The sequence below is a fragment of the Phasianus colchicus genome, chromosome 2 (genome assembly GCF_987193195.1).
Source record: "Phasianus colchicus chromosome 2, bPhaCol1.hap1.1, whole genome shotgun sequence".
Taxonomy (NCBI): Eukaryota; Metazoa; Chordata; class Aves; order Galliformes; family Phasianidae; genus Phasianus; species Phasianus colchicus.
The window spans coordinates 28,046,718-28,063,711 of NC_143437.1; the positions used below are offsets into that span (position 1 = coordinate 28,046,718).

At 39.5% G+C, this 16,994-nt stretch overlaps 1 long non-coding RNA gene across 2 annotated transcripts in view; it reads left to right on the forward strand.

The window, feature by feature from the left end:
* Positions 1-3,347: 3,347 nt before the first annotated feature.
* Positions 3,348-16,994, forward strand: part of LOC149918915 (uncharacterized) — a 56,384-nt gene continuing 42,737 nt past the window's right edge. The window contains exon 1 of one of the 2 annotated variants that reach the window (XR_016464653.1): positions 3,348-3,395. This is a non-coding gene — a long non-coding RNA (uncharacterized LOC149918915). The remainder of the gene's footprint in view (positions 3,396-16,994) is intronic. The other variant, XR_016464654.1, reaches the window with a different exon arrangement.

The following is a 16,994-nucleotide window of genomic DNA, read 5'->3' on the forward strand; positions in this document are numbered from 1 at the left end:
AGGAATAAATTAAGGTCCTCAATAGTATAAGCGTTTATAGCTGTTTACAGCTTGCAGTAACTTGAATCAGAGTCTTGTCCTAATAATTACTCATTTTTCAATGTTGAAGTAAAGTCACTTAATAACACTTTTGTCAAATTAGAAGTTTAATGTAAAAGGAAGCTTATTATCAGTGAGCCAGCACTTGTTTCCAAAAATGCTTGCTTGTGTGTTTTACTGAGGCAATACACTAGAACTGCTAATGGGAAAGAAGAAAAAGAAATGAAATTAAAAATTGCTTGTAATTGGACAGGTTGTCAAACCTAGGTCTTCTGTTTCATGTAGCTGTTACCAGCTTGCTTTTGAATGCAGGATTTTCTGTTTGTAAAAGAGGGTTTCCATTGCTTAAACACTTTCAGTGAGAAGGACTATTTGTAGGAATTGCACATGTTTAACACTCATGAGTCATTCCACTGATACCAACAGAACACCACATCTGGTGAGCTAAACATGAGGATTGCTTTGAGAACTTAAATACATAGATTTTATCAATATTGTTTTGAATGTATTAAATGCTTTAAATTTGCAGAGTTTATTAACTATAGAAAAAGGACACAATGAAGAAAGCAAAGGAAAGACATCTAATTAATAAATACTGTCCCAAGGAAGGCAACAAAAGCAACAACTCAGCACAGAAACCTTATGCTGGGAAGCACTGCAAAATAACATTTCATTCACCTGTGTCAAAGATAGACAGAAGTTGCCAAGTTTAAAGAGAACTTGAAATCATTTGGCTAAAAATGCACTTATTATATTATAGGAACAAATAATGAACAGAACAGACTGTACCCAAAGTGCTTGTAGTTAATGTTTTGCCAATATTAATTGCAAAAGTTTTTATGCTCTACTTTGAAGTTGGCTTCTTAGGGATTAAACTGCATGATCTCAATAATGTAAAATGATAATAGAACAGAAAGAGCAGACAGTCAAGCCTCTTGCCCTCCTTTCAGTTCTTGAGGAGACAGCTAGAGGAAAAGAGACAATAGAAGAAATGGCAAAAAAATAGAGAAGACTTTCAAAATGCAATTTCAGGTATAATGATTGACTGTTATCTCAAGAAAGGATTAATACATGTGATTTTGAAACGCATATAATTAACTAATGGTTTCACAGACCTTATATATCTTCTGACGAAAGTGTAAATTCCACAAGTATGGTTGACAGAAGCTACACAACAGCTTCCAAGAGTCAATCACAGGAGCAAAGGCAGCACTTGGACTGTTCTACAGGGCTCCTCTGACTGGAAGGTTGTAACACCCAAATGCAGTGCTGCACAAATATGCAGGAATGAAGAGTCCATCAGAAGGCAAACTGGTCCACCCTGGGACCTCATGTGCGCATATGAATCTGCTTGCAGAGAGGTACTTAAATCTGGAAGGGAATGTGTAACAAGAGAACTATAAATCCCCATAGGACTACAGGTAACCATTTACAAATATTTTCACATCTCATTGCAGTGGATTCCCTAGTATTTATAGACCTGGTATGACAGAGGCAGGTATGGTAGGACCTTGCTATATGAAATGGAATATGATGGACTTGGGGAATTTGTCCTCTCTGGTCTGTTTGCTGTTGTTCTCTTTAACAGATCTGATCTATGCACTTCCAGAAAAGAGAAAAAAGTTAGATGGAGAATAGAAATAGGATTTAAGGAGCCAACAGGATAGATTATATGCACAGGGCTTGAAGACAAACGCACTGACCTGTATCTCAGTACAACCAGTCATTTTGTTCCTCTTCTCCTTTTCCTACACAAATTCATCCCAGCCCACCTTAGTGCCTGCCTTTCCAACCCTTGTTCTTCCCCTAAATGTCCCAGATTGAGGATGGCACAGACTCACAGTCACCTCTAATATGGATAATGTTTCTTTTTCCATTGTGATTCTTGAATATCTAATGTAACCTCTCCAAGGTTAAATGTGTACAGTCTCTAAAAAGTTATCCTCACTTCTGGCTGTCCTTGTTGTCCGTACATTCTTGCAGACCTTTATTCCCAGTGGTAGAACATGGTCAGAGAACTTGAAATCTGTTTTACCTGATGGCTGACAATAAAGTGGACATTGATCATAGAGAAAAAAGCTGCCATATCATACTGACAAAGACAGAGTAAATTCATTAAGAAGCTGCTCAATAGGTTTTGTATGTTACATTTTAAGCCACTGCATATTACTCAGGAAAAAATGGACATGATATTATGCATAGTTCATTAGAAATTATTGCTGTCTGAACTAATCTAGAATGGGAAGCCTATAACAATGCTGCGTTAGGTAGAGAGATTGTTATTTTTTCTGACATGCAATATTGAACAGGGCCATTAATTAAAGTACGACAGGGTATGTGTGGAACTATTTGCATACTCCTTTGAAAAGTGAAAAGCTCTACACTGAATTTTCACCATCTGGAATTTTAGAAAAATGTCAGTGTTATGTGTATTGTCAAACCACCATAGAAATAATTATAGAGATGGGAGTGATGGAGGTAGCACTGTTATCACTTGTTGGGAAGCTTTGTTCTAAAGCGGAAAAAAAAGAAATGGTTCACATACACGAGGAACTATTGGACAAAGAGTCTCTACTTGTACACAGCTAGTAAAGTGAGACAGGAGGAATAAAACAGGGGAAAAGCGTGAGCACAGTCAAAATCATCAGTGTGGCAGGAACTCTATAGCAGCAGTACCAGTCTAAACCTGAAGAATAGCAATTCATTGTCCTGTTGAGATTTTTGTTGTTGCTTTCATTGGACACAGAGGACAATATCACAGTGTGCAAAGCAATTCACAACAGGCAGGAGATTTTCTGTCTTTTCATTAGTTACATTAGACAGGGTTAGGGAACTTTCTTCTACAGGCACTTCCTCCTCTTAGTCATAAAACGCTTCTTGGAACCGTACAAGAACGCAAACGATCATAATGCAAAAGAAGTAACACAGCCAATATTTTTTATCACTTTACTTGTGTTAGAAGAATTTCAGGCATACTAATTAAGATATTCTACAGAGAAACTATAAAACAACCCAATGCACTTTACAGCCTGCTTTATTGTAGTGTATATAGTGGGTCAATCAGACAATAAACAAAGAAAAAAGTCAATTGTAGCTGTCAGGCATATTGGATAAGAGTTACACTCAAGCATGGACAAAGTTTTAGAGCTATAACACTTTTTTTAGGAATTTGTTAGGCTAAGTTCCCTAGGAGGGTGAGTTGATCACCTTAACTGAAATCAGCTGAGTTGCATCGATAGCAGCCAATGAGAACTGAAGTCACCAGAATATACTGAGCCTTCAATTCAGCTGTGCCTCCAAGCAGTGGAGTTGAGAGCATACTGTTGTGGATGGTGTCATGGTTCAGTAGAATGCCTGTAAGTAATGTATCAGCAAATAATTTTTCTGCTCTAGGCAGTCAGATAGTCAGAAATGGTGCAGTGCTGTTTGTTTTTGTCTTGACTTCTACAGTTTTGTAGAAATGCCTGAGGATTTGTGAAAGAAGGGGTGCAATTGGTATTGTATTTCTTCATCTAGGCACCGTATTTAGCTGGAGAAGAATTGCAGACCCCTGCCAAAAGGGGAAATTTCTAGTGTACTCTCTGGAAGCTCATATAAAAACTGTAAGATATAAATTTCTCAACTTACTAACAAGATGAGAATAGCATTAGTGTTCGCAGCTGATTATGTGATACTAACTTGTAAGTTGCAAGTTCTCAAGGATACAAGATTAGAGACATTTCAACTGAAAATGAGCTCAGTTTGCTTACGTGACTTTAAGTCTCTAAGGGAGGGAAGAGTACGGTGTGCAGTAGGCTTTGAGCCTTAAAATAATTGTTTTCATTACAAGCGTTTTGTTGGATCTGGTAGCCAGGTAGGTAAGCAAGACTTCACTTATGCTACTAAATGCCTGTCTTCAAACATGGTGAGAGCACGGGAAAAGCTCACTCAACAGAGCTGTCGCTTAGACCACCAGCATCGTGTGAAGAATGGTCGTCTGAAGGAGACCAGGCTTTGTTAGCCTCAGGGCTAGTGGGGTGGCTTATGTGGCTGTTAACCAAATAATTGCTGGAAACTGAACTGGAATAATTTTAGGGTTTATGAACCGGCAGAATATGGAAGGCATTTCTTTTCAGGTCACTTCACACTAAAACATTCTTTTAAAATACTTTCTGTGCCTTTAGGTTTGTTTTGAGTGTGGGGAAGAGGGTAGCTGTTAGCTAATCTGTCTATCCCCTTTACTAGCCAAGCAAGCAGTTCTTCCTAGATGTTTTACCAGAGCAAGCTAGACAATTATTCCTAAAATTGCTCCTTTTCAGGTTGACCCTTTCTGCACGTTAAGAGTGAATAAAGTGTTAATGGCTTTGAGGAAGAAGTTAAGGGGTGGAAAAACCTGTTTTCAAACAGGCAATTTGAGCTACTTTAATTACTTAATTGCTCTGTCCCTTGTAAAAAATCTGCACCTGGATTTAAGTAAACATCTTCATCAGGCTACTAAAGTTTTGCAGCTGAGGGAGTCACAAGACAGCCTTATTCTCCAGTTGTTTAGTATGGGAAGACCTATCTACTAGTTGTTCATGGCTCTTGAAATTAGGAAGTGTCATTTCAAAATGAAATGCCTTTTGTATGATGATGAGAGTTCTCCAGTTGTTCCTCGCTCCTCCAGACTTAAAGACCTTGCAGAACATGATTGTAATCAGTTTCAGCTGCAGCTTGTTCTTCCATCCAGGAAGATGTTTTCTTTCTTCCCTTGACCAATTTTTCTTCAGAATTTTTGGTTGGCAGTTTTTCCTCCCCTACAATATTGAAGTAGAGCTGCAACTGGAAGAAAGGCAGCATAGTATGTGGTGTGCTTGAAATTAGGTGATATCTGCGTCCCGTTTAGAGGCTGAACAGGCATTATTCTTGCAGCAAGGCAAAGTAATAGGAAAGGATATCCTTTCTGGGCTAATACATATCAGAAGAAATTCCGATTTACAGTAGCACAGGTAATTGCAACTTGAAGAGATTTAGGCTTAGAGCTCCTAGCTGTGATAGCAACTGCAGGTTACTTTCAGAAGCTGGCATGGCAAGAGAAGAGCTGAAAGCAAAGAATTTAAGTATGAATCTACTTTGTAATATATGTGAAACCAGTATGTTATCACCCCAAATTTCACTGCTCCTTTATACTTGCTGTGCTCTGGCGACTTCAATTTCAAAAATTGAGAAAGATACCCCAGAATGTGAATTACCTGGGACAGAAGACTATCAAGGAGCACAATGAGACTTATCTTAAAATCCCTTGTCCAAGACAATTCTGCCATGTAGAAGGGTCTATGGAGGAGAGGCTTAACTGTTATTTTCATATCTTTATTTTGTACTAGTATTAAATGATGTTGCATTCCTCTAATCTCTTAGAGGTATGGTATTGAGAACTCAATTATTGTTTAGATTCTTGAAGATACTGTTTCTCCTAATGAGCTTCTAATTCTCATTCATTGGGGAAGTAAATCTTCTGCTAATCTATATCGTCACTTACCTGCCATCATTATAGTTGGTCTTCAGTTTACTCAGCTTTTACCCTCCTTTCCTGTGTGTCCAGGTTCGTTGGTGAGCTGTATGGGGTAAGCTATTAAAGTTGGGATAGACACATTGATTCTGCCCTCCATTCCAGTTACTTAAGTGCAAGCTGGTTCTGAGCCTTTCACTGACCAAGCAGTCTGAAAATGCATCTGTCTGCCTACAAGCCTTATAACTATCCATAAGAGATCTCTTTTGTAACTAAAGCCCTGAAGGTGGAGAAGAACTTGCAAGTGAGATCAAGTATTAAAATTGCATATGTAGCTGCTCACTTTAAAACCTGTGCTATGGCAAGGAAAAAAGGGGAGGAAGAGTACATAGGAAACAACCCAGCTTCTGTGCTTTTATTTTAATTGTTTGTTGCTTGGCATTACCTATGGTAGTCCAAGCTTAATAGGCATTTTATTAGTACGCTTAGGCCAAACCATCAGTAAGCTAAGTGCAGAAAGGAGCTGTGACATTGTAAAATCCTGGGAGCAAAATAAACACCCAGTGCTGCCTATTCACAGGGACTGCTGGATGTCAAAGTTCTTGTTGAAAAGACTTTTCCCTATTCTCACACTAAGCTTATCATATTGCTTTGTGTTCTTAATATGTTCTTCGAAGTTCTAATCATTGTTGCTTTGCAAGAACTGATCAGGAACTGTGTCCTGCGTGACTTTGGCTTCTGCTGTGATATTCAGCCTCTGTTCTGCCCACTCCTTACTCTGTGTGGCTTGAAGTTAGCATCTCTCATTACTGACCTATGCTTGGTGTCTGTTGCAGGCAGGATATCTTCTAATAAATACATTGTGCATCATTAGCCATTACGAAATGCCAAAGCCTAACCCCTCCTCTTTCTATATAATATTTATAATGTAATCCCTCTTTCAATAGAATTCTATTGAACCGATTAGGAGGTTATACTCTGCCCATAAATCTTCCACTTCTCAGCTTGCATTTGATAAATTGGGCTTGGCCACGACTGGGGAGGCAGCTGACTGCCAATTACAGAATACCTATCCTAAGGGCAGCATCTAGAGCGTGGAATCGAAGGTGGCCGAACCCATAATATATAAAATCTTGGATGCTCCAGCCCTTGTACCAAGTTCCTATGATGCCGCCAGCCTAACAGTAAGTAGCAGTCTTGTTCGGATATTCTGCAGACAAAATGTTCTACTGTGGACTGGAGAATGCCTCAAATTTATCTTCTCTTGCTGCTTTGTGAGCATCCCAGCCTGGCTGATAGGAGATGAGTGGACATATTTACTGTTATATGCGTATACAACAAATAAAGTATGTTCTGATGGTCCTGTAAGAGATCAGTTGATCTGTACATCATTCTCCTTTTTGACACTAGTGTACATGACTCCAGGTGTGGCAAACAACTCTACAACTTTGATCCAAAATGGAGGACAAGATCCTGAAATACTGGGGGTGGCATGAAAGCTTTTTGGGGGCTTTCTAGACTTTTTTCAAATAATAAGAGGTGAAAAGGTGATTTGAGAAGGGTGTGATTTCAACTGAGAAGTATCTTATGGAAGACAAAATAAAAGTTATTGTTCATCTTATTTAAGATAAGGGACACTACCTGCAGCTGTGTTTCAGTCAAGAATTGTAAAAATTTGGACAGCATGTAAAATTACTTTTAGATGCAACTAAAGGAGAAAACTGGTAGTTAGCCTATGATGTGTAAAGGCATTGTGGGAATTCACCACAAAGTGTATTTTGACCAGATTTTGCAGTTCAACCTTTTTCCTGTATTTTGAATAGCACTTTCTACTTCCTACTCTGTACTATGACATAAAAAGGCATAGGTAAGGCCTACATTAATTTTATTTTCTTTGCCCTAATCCTTCCAGTATAGGGCAAGGATTTATAGCCAATTCCATGCACTACTTCTCAAATCATTTTTCACCATCCTTAAAGTATATATTAGATAGTGTTCCTTTTGGTGATTTGATTCTGTTTCTCTAACTCTGCAAACACATCACTGAGTCATCCTCTGAAGAGGTAATGTGGAAGTTTGCAGGATTTCTGGTTTGTTGTCAGAATTCATCCCTTATGTAAGTCTTAAATTGTCAGTGGAGTACATCTCACAAAGGATTCTCCTAACAGGTTAACAGGGCACTGCGACTCTAACACTTTCTTCACTAGGGTTCTGTTGAGCTTGAATACAAGAGCTGAGTGATACTTCTCAAACCTGGATATGTGGAGTTCAGTGCAAGAAATGGTCACTGTTTTTCAGAATGCAGAAGGGCTGTGAAAACTTATGTTCTGAACTCCTGTGTAAACTGAAAAGCAGAACTGTGCCTTGAGGTGAAAGCAACATTGTTCTTCTGAGACAGAACACAATCTTATCCAAAGAAAAACACTACTTATTGACAGAGCTTTGCACTGAAAGCTTTGGAGGAATCAGTACATGCAGCTCTGGGTAGGCTTGCCATGTTTGTATCTGCTGCAGTGACTAATGTCTGTTGTCACATATTCCCAAAAGGCACAACATCTTAGACAGAGAACTCTGGAAAAAGAGCCAGGAAGCTGTTGGCATTCTTGTTCAAACAGTTTGGCACTTTCTGTGACTGTGACACCCCTCACATTTTTGCCCAGCCTGGAAATGGAAAAGTGAGCCCAGGATGGCTGACAGTTTCCAGGCTTGTGCTTCTTTGTCCGCATGTAGTGTCACTACTGGGATTTGTGGCTGCTTTTTAATGTGTCTGACATCATGGTCGGTCGAGGTTACTGTCAACTGGATCTATTCAAGACGGCATTACCGATCCACTTCATCATATAGATATTTCAAACTGCAAAGGTGATTTAGAACAGCTAATGTTGTTTTCTTCTCAGTTCAGTTAGCTTGCTGTTGCAAATTGTCAGGTAGATCTCTGTGCTTACCTTAAAAAGGGCTTGTGTTTAATTTTTCTTTGACTGTCAAGTTTTCCCCACGCTTGCAGAGGCTATATTTGTGTCTTCTACTTGAAGCAAATGGCCTGCCCCATCTCATGTTCTACATAAAACCAGGATTATGTGCAAGGTGAATTAGTCCACAGAGAGGAAAATGGGCATCCTCCTGCACAATCTTGTAAGTGCAGGACTCTTTGTTTCCCTTAATGATACTTTGGCTTCCTAAACCTTTGGAACCTACTTATCATATCCACTTTCTTGCCTTAATACATTGCTATTCCAGGGTGTCTTTTTAAGTTAAGTGTGAAGATGGAACATCATCTCATCTTCATTTTTGAGACAAAATGACCTAAACTGTTGTTTTCTGATGCTTGTGTCAATGAGAGCACATCTGCACTTAGGTCTGATAGGTTGGATGCAAAATGAATTATATTTGGGGGAGGGGGGGAGGAAACAAACAGTGAAATCATGGTGATGCATTGTTATTGTATTCCTCTGTAAAAATGAGAGTGGTGGGAATCAATTGGATATAATTTCAAACAAATTAATCTCAGCTTGTTTGCAAGATTCTTATTAATTTCATCTGAAAGAAAATTCCCTTTTACTTCCCCAGAGGAGTTATTTCAAAATATTTATATAGTATTGAAACATTTACAGTGTTCTACTTGCTGACATACCTCTTACTTTAGAGAATAGAGATGAGACAGATACACAGATGATGAACCATAACTGATGAAAAGGAAGGAAAGAATTGAAGCGGAAGGATTAAGGAGGAGTGGGGGGAGTACTGGGCTATAAGAAAATATGGGCTGGATCCAGAGAAAAGTTATGAGTAGTATAGGAGGAGAAAACTAAATTATTTTATGCCTCTACACTTTTTTTTGAGGGGGGGAGCAGTGGTGAGAAATGAGGAAGATAAACAAAGCAGTGTAAATGGAGAAGAACAAATGTCTAACCGACCTAGTATGTACATATATATATATTTTTTTAAATGTGCCTGCAGAAGTGTGAGATGTTTGCTGGGAAGCAAAGACAGTTAAATTAATGTAGCAGTAATGTTATGTTTAGAGACAGTAGATGCTCAGTTGTTTTCTTGCGTACACTCACCTAAATCGTCTGAATCAGAATTGCATGTTATGGTTTAAAAAAATGTACGGAAAGAAATCAAAGTGCCAGATGTCTGCACTACTTAGAAATTACTTCCTGCTTGTGGGGGTAACAAATCTGATCTCTGCTGTATGCAGGCACAGAGTTCAGGGAGAGGAACTCCTTTGTAACCAGTATGCTGTTGCACTTAAGCCAAAATTACTTTTGTTGCAGTTTTAAGTCCGAACGGAAGTATCACAAATAAGGTTATAGCTCACAGAAAGGATTTGCTATATGTTGCATTACTTTGATTCTCTAACCTATAACATTATTTTGGTACAGCTTGCATGGAAATCTACAGACCATAATGTAGGTTTTCTGTTACCATGTGGGGAATTCACAATTAAACTCTGAATATCTGCATGCCTCTGTTTAAAAAGTACCTGAGCATCAGATATGACCACCTTGTGCAGAGCAAAGATGTCTGAGTATTGCATTAAAGGCAGGTTGTAAGAATTGTATAGTTTTGTAACACAGGTCTGTATGAACAACACTTAAAAAGTTAGTTGCGTGTATGCAGTTGGCTGCCTGCCATTTGCCAATTGAATTTTTTTGGGTTGAATTCCTTCAACATGGTAGTTGTTTCTTTTTCTTTGTGTCAAATATCTTCTGCTCTTTGCACTTCCCTGGCACTGAGTCCAAAGAAATTAAAAAGCCTAGGGAACAAGAATGTCTGAAATCTTTGTGGTGTTACAGGTGAAGCTTTAATTTGTTTTCCCCAGAGAGGCAATTGGGACATGTACATCAGAATCTGTAAAAAGCTAGCCAAAGTGTTAGATGTTTGCTCACTTTCTGATAGATAAGTGGCTCCAAGGACTACTTTTTCATTTCTTAGGGCTGTCTGAAAATGCTGATTTCTCTGAATTTTTTTGCTGGAATACAGAGATATTACATGAGAAGTGGAAAAAAACATTTAAATTACTGAAGTGAATGTGACTTGTTTGGACTGATTCTGGGGGAAATTTAAATAGGATATGCGTATATAGCTTCAGCTAACTACTCTAATAGTGTATGGTAACTCCTGAGTCATGGCCTGAACCATTGATTGAACACCTGGGGAAAGGACCTGGTCAGCCCTGAGAGCACAGGTGAAGGCAATTCAGCTGTGTGACCAGAAGGGGTGGAGCCTGGCTGCACCTCTCTTAGACCTCATTTAAGGCCTAACTGCCACTGGAGAAGGATCTATGGAGGTCCTTTCTTTGTGGAGTTTTCCTTGTGAGCCTAGATCTTCAGAGATGAGTGAGTACTTTTCCTTTGTAACACCATTCCATTTGTGCTAGTTCCTTTGCTGCTGCACTCCTCTATTGCCCTTCCACTTCCTGAAGTGTACTTAGTGATCTTAACATTTATCTCTCTATGAATGAGGGACAGAATTCTAGGTATTAACATCATGGTCTTTCTCCCTCACCTTACTTACAGTAAGGATGTTCTTGTTGCATTGACTTTCCCTGACCATGACCATGATATACTGCTAAGATTGTTGGTTAGGCCAGTAATTTAACTCTCTATACTATTCTGGAAATAGTTATATCTCAGGTCACTGTAAAAAAATGCTAGCAACTGTCAGCAATTTATAGCAATTATTAATGTAGGATTAATTGTGCTAATGGTTCTGGGTGAGATGATGATTTGGTGGTAGTGTTTGAGATCAGGGTTACTTGGCAGCTTAGGATGCTTGCGGACAAAATTTTTCATTAATCTGGCTGAGATATGACAGCATAATATGAATGGCTACTCCTATTAACTTATACAAGTACTTTGTACTTGACTTATTTTCCTGCTTCCCTTTTTTCCTGCCTGAGAAAATGCAGTATTATGGGGGTAACTGCTTTTGCGTATTGCCCTCAAAAGCTCTTTTGCTTACTGTTCTGAGGTTCTTATGTGAGGCCAAACAACTCAAGATGTGCTTCTACACTTGTGAAATGCAAGCCTTGTATAATAGTTGTTGTTCTTGTGCATGGCACAGTTTGAGGGTGGGAAGAACTTCTTTTCCTAAAGAAGATGGGTGATGGTATCCAACTTAGTTCATTGCACTTACTCTAAAGCAGAGAGCGATATAACTTGGTGTAATTCCTGAAAGCAATTACAATCTTTTGTGACACAAAAGTACTACTTCTGGCCACTACCACATCTTTCTTGTTTCCCTGCTGAATCATGTTAAGCAAGGTATAAAATAGAATTCATAATCTGATCTAACTGCATTCCTTCATCTAAAGAATTGCAACAGAAGACCTCTGTACTGGTATTCAAGAAGAGCTGAGGAGGGAGTGAATTTATAGAAGGAATATCTGCCTCATTAGGGATGATTAATATGAAGGAAGAGTTCATTTATCTGCAGAGTATGGTGCTGAAATACTGTAGGCAGAAGGGGAAAATATTTGGCTGGAGCAAAATTCTTCCTTGCAAAAGGAAGAAGGGAGAGAAACATCATAAGTGGTGAAGAACGAAGGAAGATCAAGATTTCTACCATCTACAGGGGAGCTGTGTTATCAGAGGAATGAACATCATTACAGGCCATTAAAGCCTTGTGACTCCTTGATTATATCTGTCTGAATAAAAATGGACCATCTGCCCACTGGCATAGACATCCAATGGAGCACCCACCACTTTCCAAGTGCTTCCTTGCCCTCATTTTCATCTACTCAGTTTGCCAATGAGCCTGCAGCAAACACTGCTAGCTGGCAGTGATAGACAGTCCCTTTGCTGGTGAAGGGCTGACAGTCTTTTCTGTGTATCAGTGTTCATCTGATGCCTCTGATACTTAAAAAAATAAAAAAAAAAAAACCAAAGCATTTGGCAGGTGTGATTGAAAAAGGATTGTCTATCCTGGAAGTTCTGCAATTGTTATTTCTAAAAAAAAAAAATTCTTGGGAATGCCTTTGCTAATGCTTTTCACTTATCTCAAGGTATAGCAGCACAGTAATTATTTCTGGGAAGACTCATAGCTCTCTGAATGCTCAGCGATGAATCATAATAGGGAAACTGAAGAGCTATCTACAGGGCACTTTATTTCTGGCACCCGTGTTTATGGTACTTTGCTGCTGAATTTGGTCTTTATTTAGTTCTTTAAATCAGTGCTTGCTGGTGAAGGTGAACTAAAGACACTGGCTTGATCAGAATCTTGTTAGTATCTTTTCTATATGTTAACTGAAGTGATTTAGGAAAATGAATTGGAATAATCCAGGGAATGATCAAAGGAGAAAATAACTACATTAGTGCAACCAAAAAGTCTTTGAGTGGTATTTAACTGAAATGAGTCAAATGACAGTGTCTTGGGCACCTGTAAACATCACCATGCATTTCTTCTTTGAAAAGTTTTCACAGAGGTATTATTTTGACGAAGAACTGAGTAGACAGGCTTCCAGAGGCAGTTCATCTTCAAGTGAATTCTGACAGATTCAGCTTAAGGGCACTACCTCTAACCTGATGAGGCCACTCCAAGAGTGAATCTGATCTTTTTTTTTTTTCAGGTTATTTTTAGGGAAAAAATCAGGACCATTATGTGGGAGAAATTTGTGCTACTGTTGCTATGCAAGTCTATTGCTGGTATCTGCAATATGTCACTGTATCTTATCTGGAATACTTAATGTTTTAACATATAAAGAAAACTAAAACTTAAGGGGAGTTTTTCAGGTTGAGAGAAACATGGTTATGTGCTTCTCTTTGCAGTAATATATTTTAAAAAGAAGCACTTCAGAAACCTGAAAATATATAGAAACATCCTTCAAATAACTGAAACACAAATATTCTGCTGGGAAATTAATTATAAGAAATGCTCTGCTAACTTAGGTCTTAAATGCCTGTCTTGACCTGCTGAGAATCTCAATAACATTGCAGTAAACATAAAGCAATCCCACAGCTGTTACTGGATTTGCAGAACATAGGGGTGAGTTGAAGAGAGTTGAGGCTGGTGGATTAAATTCTGCTGGAGCAGCTCAGAGGCAGCTGTGGAGCCAGAGCCTTTCATGCTTCTATAAGCTTGTGTCTGAATAGGTCAGGTAAATGTAAAGCTTAGACGCACTCCTCTGCTAACCTGAGAGTGATGGATAATAGGAACATCATAGTATAGCTGCAACTTTCAGTTTAAAGATGCCTAATTTGTGACAGTGAGGGTTACCTTGTGTCATGCTGGACAATATAGAGGTCTCAAAGCTGGGGATTGAAGTACCCTCAGCCTCCAAAGTACTTCTGCAGAGCTCTGGGACTGTGACTGAGTATTTAGTATGTTGGGACAGAAAAGCATCTGTACACCATAAGGAATCGTATGGCAAGAGATGCTGAATATAATGCATAAAGGACTCTAGCAGAGAGGGTAAAATGAAGAACTGGGCTTTCTCTGATCTTGTCTGCATTATGCTTAGTCTCAGGCAGCTGCTTCTGTAAGGACATGAGCTTTCATGAGCATCTGTCACCAATAACTAAGTCCAATACTTAATTCTAGAGAGGATATTGGGTCCAGGTGGGTGATGGGGAGCATTGTTGAATTCAGCACATCTCATCAGTCTGAGCCTGACTGTCTCCTACTGTACATTTTGTCCTTATCTCTGGAACTGACTATTGCTGAGCTGTTCTCTTCTGCACACGACTGACAGCTATTTTTTCCCTTTGCACATATGCTGCTGCTTGATCTCTCTTGCTGTACTGCCTTTTGTTTGTATAGACAGTCAAGAGGGATGGAGTGGACAGTTACCAGTGATGCGAGGAAGCAGAGATGTTGACTGTAAAAACAACATAAAACAAATTCTGCATTCATACTTCAGAGAGAGGGTTGTTTTTTTTTTTTTTTTAGTAATTGGTTCTGGGGCTATTTGCTGAACAATGCAGGTGGTATAACCTGCTGGCTTTGAGGGTTGTACTGAAGCTAAAAATACAGAGGAATTGCAAGCTGTGTGTGTCTCACAGCAGTTCAGAGAAGGCTCTGGATGCAGGCTGGGGTCTGGCCCTGCAAGACCCTCGGAGGGTGTCTGTGGTTGTAGACACTTTCCCTTTCTGTGGGATTTGGCAGCCAGTGTACCTTTGGCCGGGGAGCACTGGCTAGAAAGGCCCTGCTGCCATTTCACTTGTAGTTGCTAATTACTGCCAGTGGACTGTCTGCTCAGTTGCTGGCAGCTGTATGCAGGGCTTCCTGGGCACCTTTAGCTGCCAAATGATTTCCTTGTCTATGTAAACTGTTCCCCATGGGCATATACCAAAATAAAGGAAAATAATGTTGAGGTATAAGCAAGTGAGGACAGACCTTGTTTAAGTATTGCTATCATACTGCAACACTTAACTGAGTTCCTTCTAAAATGCTAAGATTTGTGTTGGTTCAGGTGCTTCAGTAGACCTTCCCTGGCACTGTGAATTTTTTGAGAGTTGCCAGAAACTACGGGGATGTGAGATAATCTTGTATCTCCTATACTCTCCTCACTTTTCATAAGTCAACTGAAGGTTGAAAGCAACAGATCTGTGTAAGGAAGCAAGGAAAGACAACTATATAGTTCCTTCAGTAAGCAGCTGTTTGGAGTATTTTTTCTATGTATAGTTTCTTCATTTTGAATCCAGGTAGAACCTTTGCATTGAGTTCCCCAGCCTGACTTCATGCTGCTGAAAAGATTTTCCATTCTTGTCTTTCATCTCTTGCTGTTCTTTTTCTCCTGTGAAATGGGAGTAGACCAGATATTTGCCCAGATCTTTTCTATTTTTATGGGATTATATAGCTTTTTTCCCTGAGAAGTTGCTTACTCAGCACTATTGATCCTCTTCTAGTTAGGGGATGTGTTTGGATGACATGGGCAACACACAGTACTCCAGGGAAGGCCATGCTGTTCTAAATTCTGTATCTAAGAGAGATGTAATAGCCTATACAAGATAAACAAAAGAGTTCAAAATTGGATGTGACCCAGAAAACAGAGTTTAAGTACCTTATGCTTCAGGGAAACTTGGATTCATATCAGAAGTCTTTTGACTTGTATTTGGAGTGTGGTCAGCAATTACTTCCATGACTGCTGAGCCCAAGCAAAAATTTAGCAGGAGGTTATATGTGGCTTTTTTAATTTAACTTAGAAAATTGTCCATTCCTTTGCTAGCCAAAAACTGAGGAATTGAAAAGGTAGCATAAAGCCCCCTCTAGCTCCTTAAATTCTACATGGAAAAGAACTTGTTACGCTAGAGGAAGCATCCATTTCTTAGAATCATAGAATCACTATAGTTGGAAAAGACCTAAAAGATCATCCAGTCCAACCATTCACCCATCACCAATGGTTTTTGCTAAACCATGTCCCTCAACACAACATCCAAATGTTCCTTGAACACCTCCAGGGTCGGTGACTCTACCACCTCTCTGGGCAGCCCATTCCAGCGCCCGAACACCCTTTCAGGGAAGTAGTATTTCCTAATGTCCAGCCTGAACCTTTCCTGGCGCAGCTTGAAGTCATTCCCTCTAGTCCTATCACTAATCACACGAGAGAAGAGGCTGACCTCCAGCTCACTACAACCTCCCTTCAGGTAGTTATAGAGAGCAATAAGGTCTCCCCTGAACCTCCTCCAGGCTGAACAATCCCAGCTCCCTCAGCCACTCTTCATAAGACCTGTGCTCTAGACCCCTCACCAGCTTGGTTTCCCTTCTCTGAACACGCTCCAGGGTCTCAATGTCTTTCTTACAGCGAGGGGCCCAAAACTGGACACAGTTCTTGAGGTGCGGCCTCACCAGCCCTGAGTACAGGGGAACAATTACTTCCCTGTTCCTGCTGGTCACACTATTTTTGATACAAGCCAGGATGCCCTTGGCCTTCTTGGCCACCTGGGCACGCTGCTGTTCTTTTGTTAACTTACCCCCTTGCATTCCTATATTTCCTGTGTTCTGCCAGTCTGCCTGGTTTGTAAACAGAGCTAGAGATTAAGGTCTGTTGAAAAATAAATTCTTGGTATCTGTTTCCTTGCTCCTGTGAAGGAATGTTCTGTTCCTGAACTCTTGAGTTACCAAGTAAGTGAAACTTTCAAGAAAAGGTAATGTTTAGATCTGAACATGTTTTGCTTTCTTCATGGAAAAAAAATCTAGAAGAAACTCCCAACTGACTTGATAAACACTGAAAATTGAATATGGTAGAGGAAGTATCAGACTGGAGAGAAAAGCAAGATTCAGAGATAGAAGCTTGAACGTGTTACTACTGAAAAAGCACTTTTATTCCTTGCTATATTTTTCTCTTAAACCCCAGCAAACAAAGATGAGAGGAAGTGGTGAGCTGTCTCTACTGGGCCCTAGTAATAAAGAACATTGCTGCTTCTGCTCTGATACTGAAGTACTGACAAGAATTTGCTTTTGTCACTTTTTTGTCCTCTGAAAAATATGTTCCCCACTGCTTTCTATGTTTTGAGTAATAGAAGTTGAGCTGTTGGTAGAGATACAA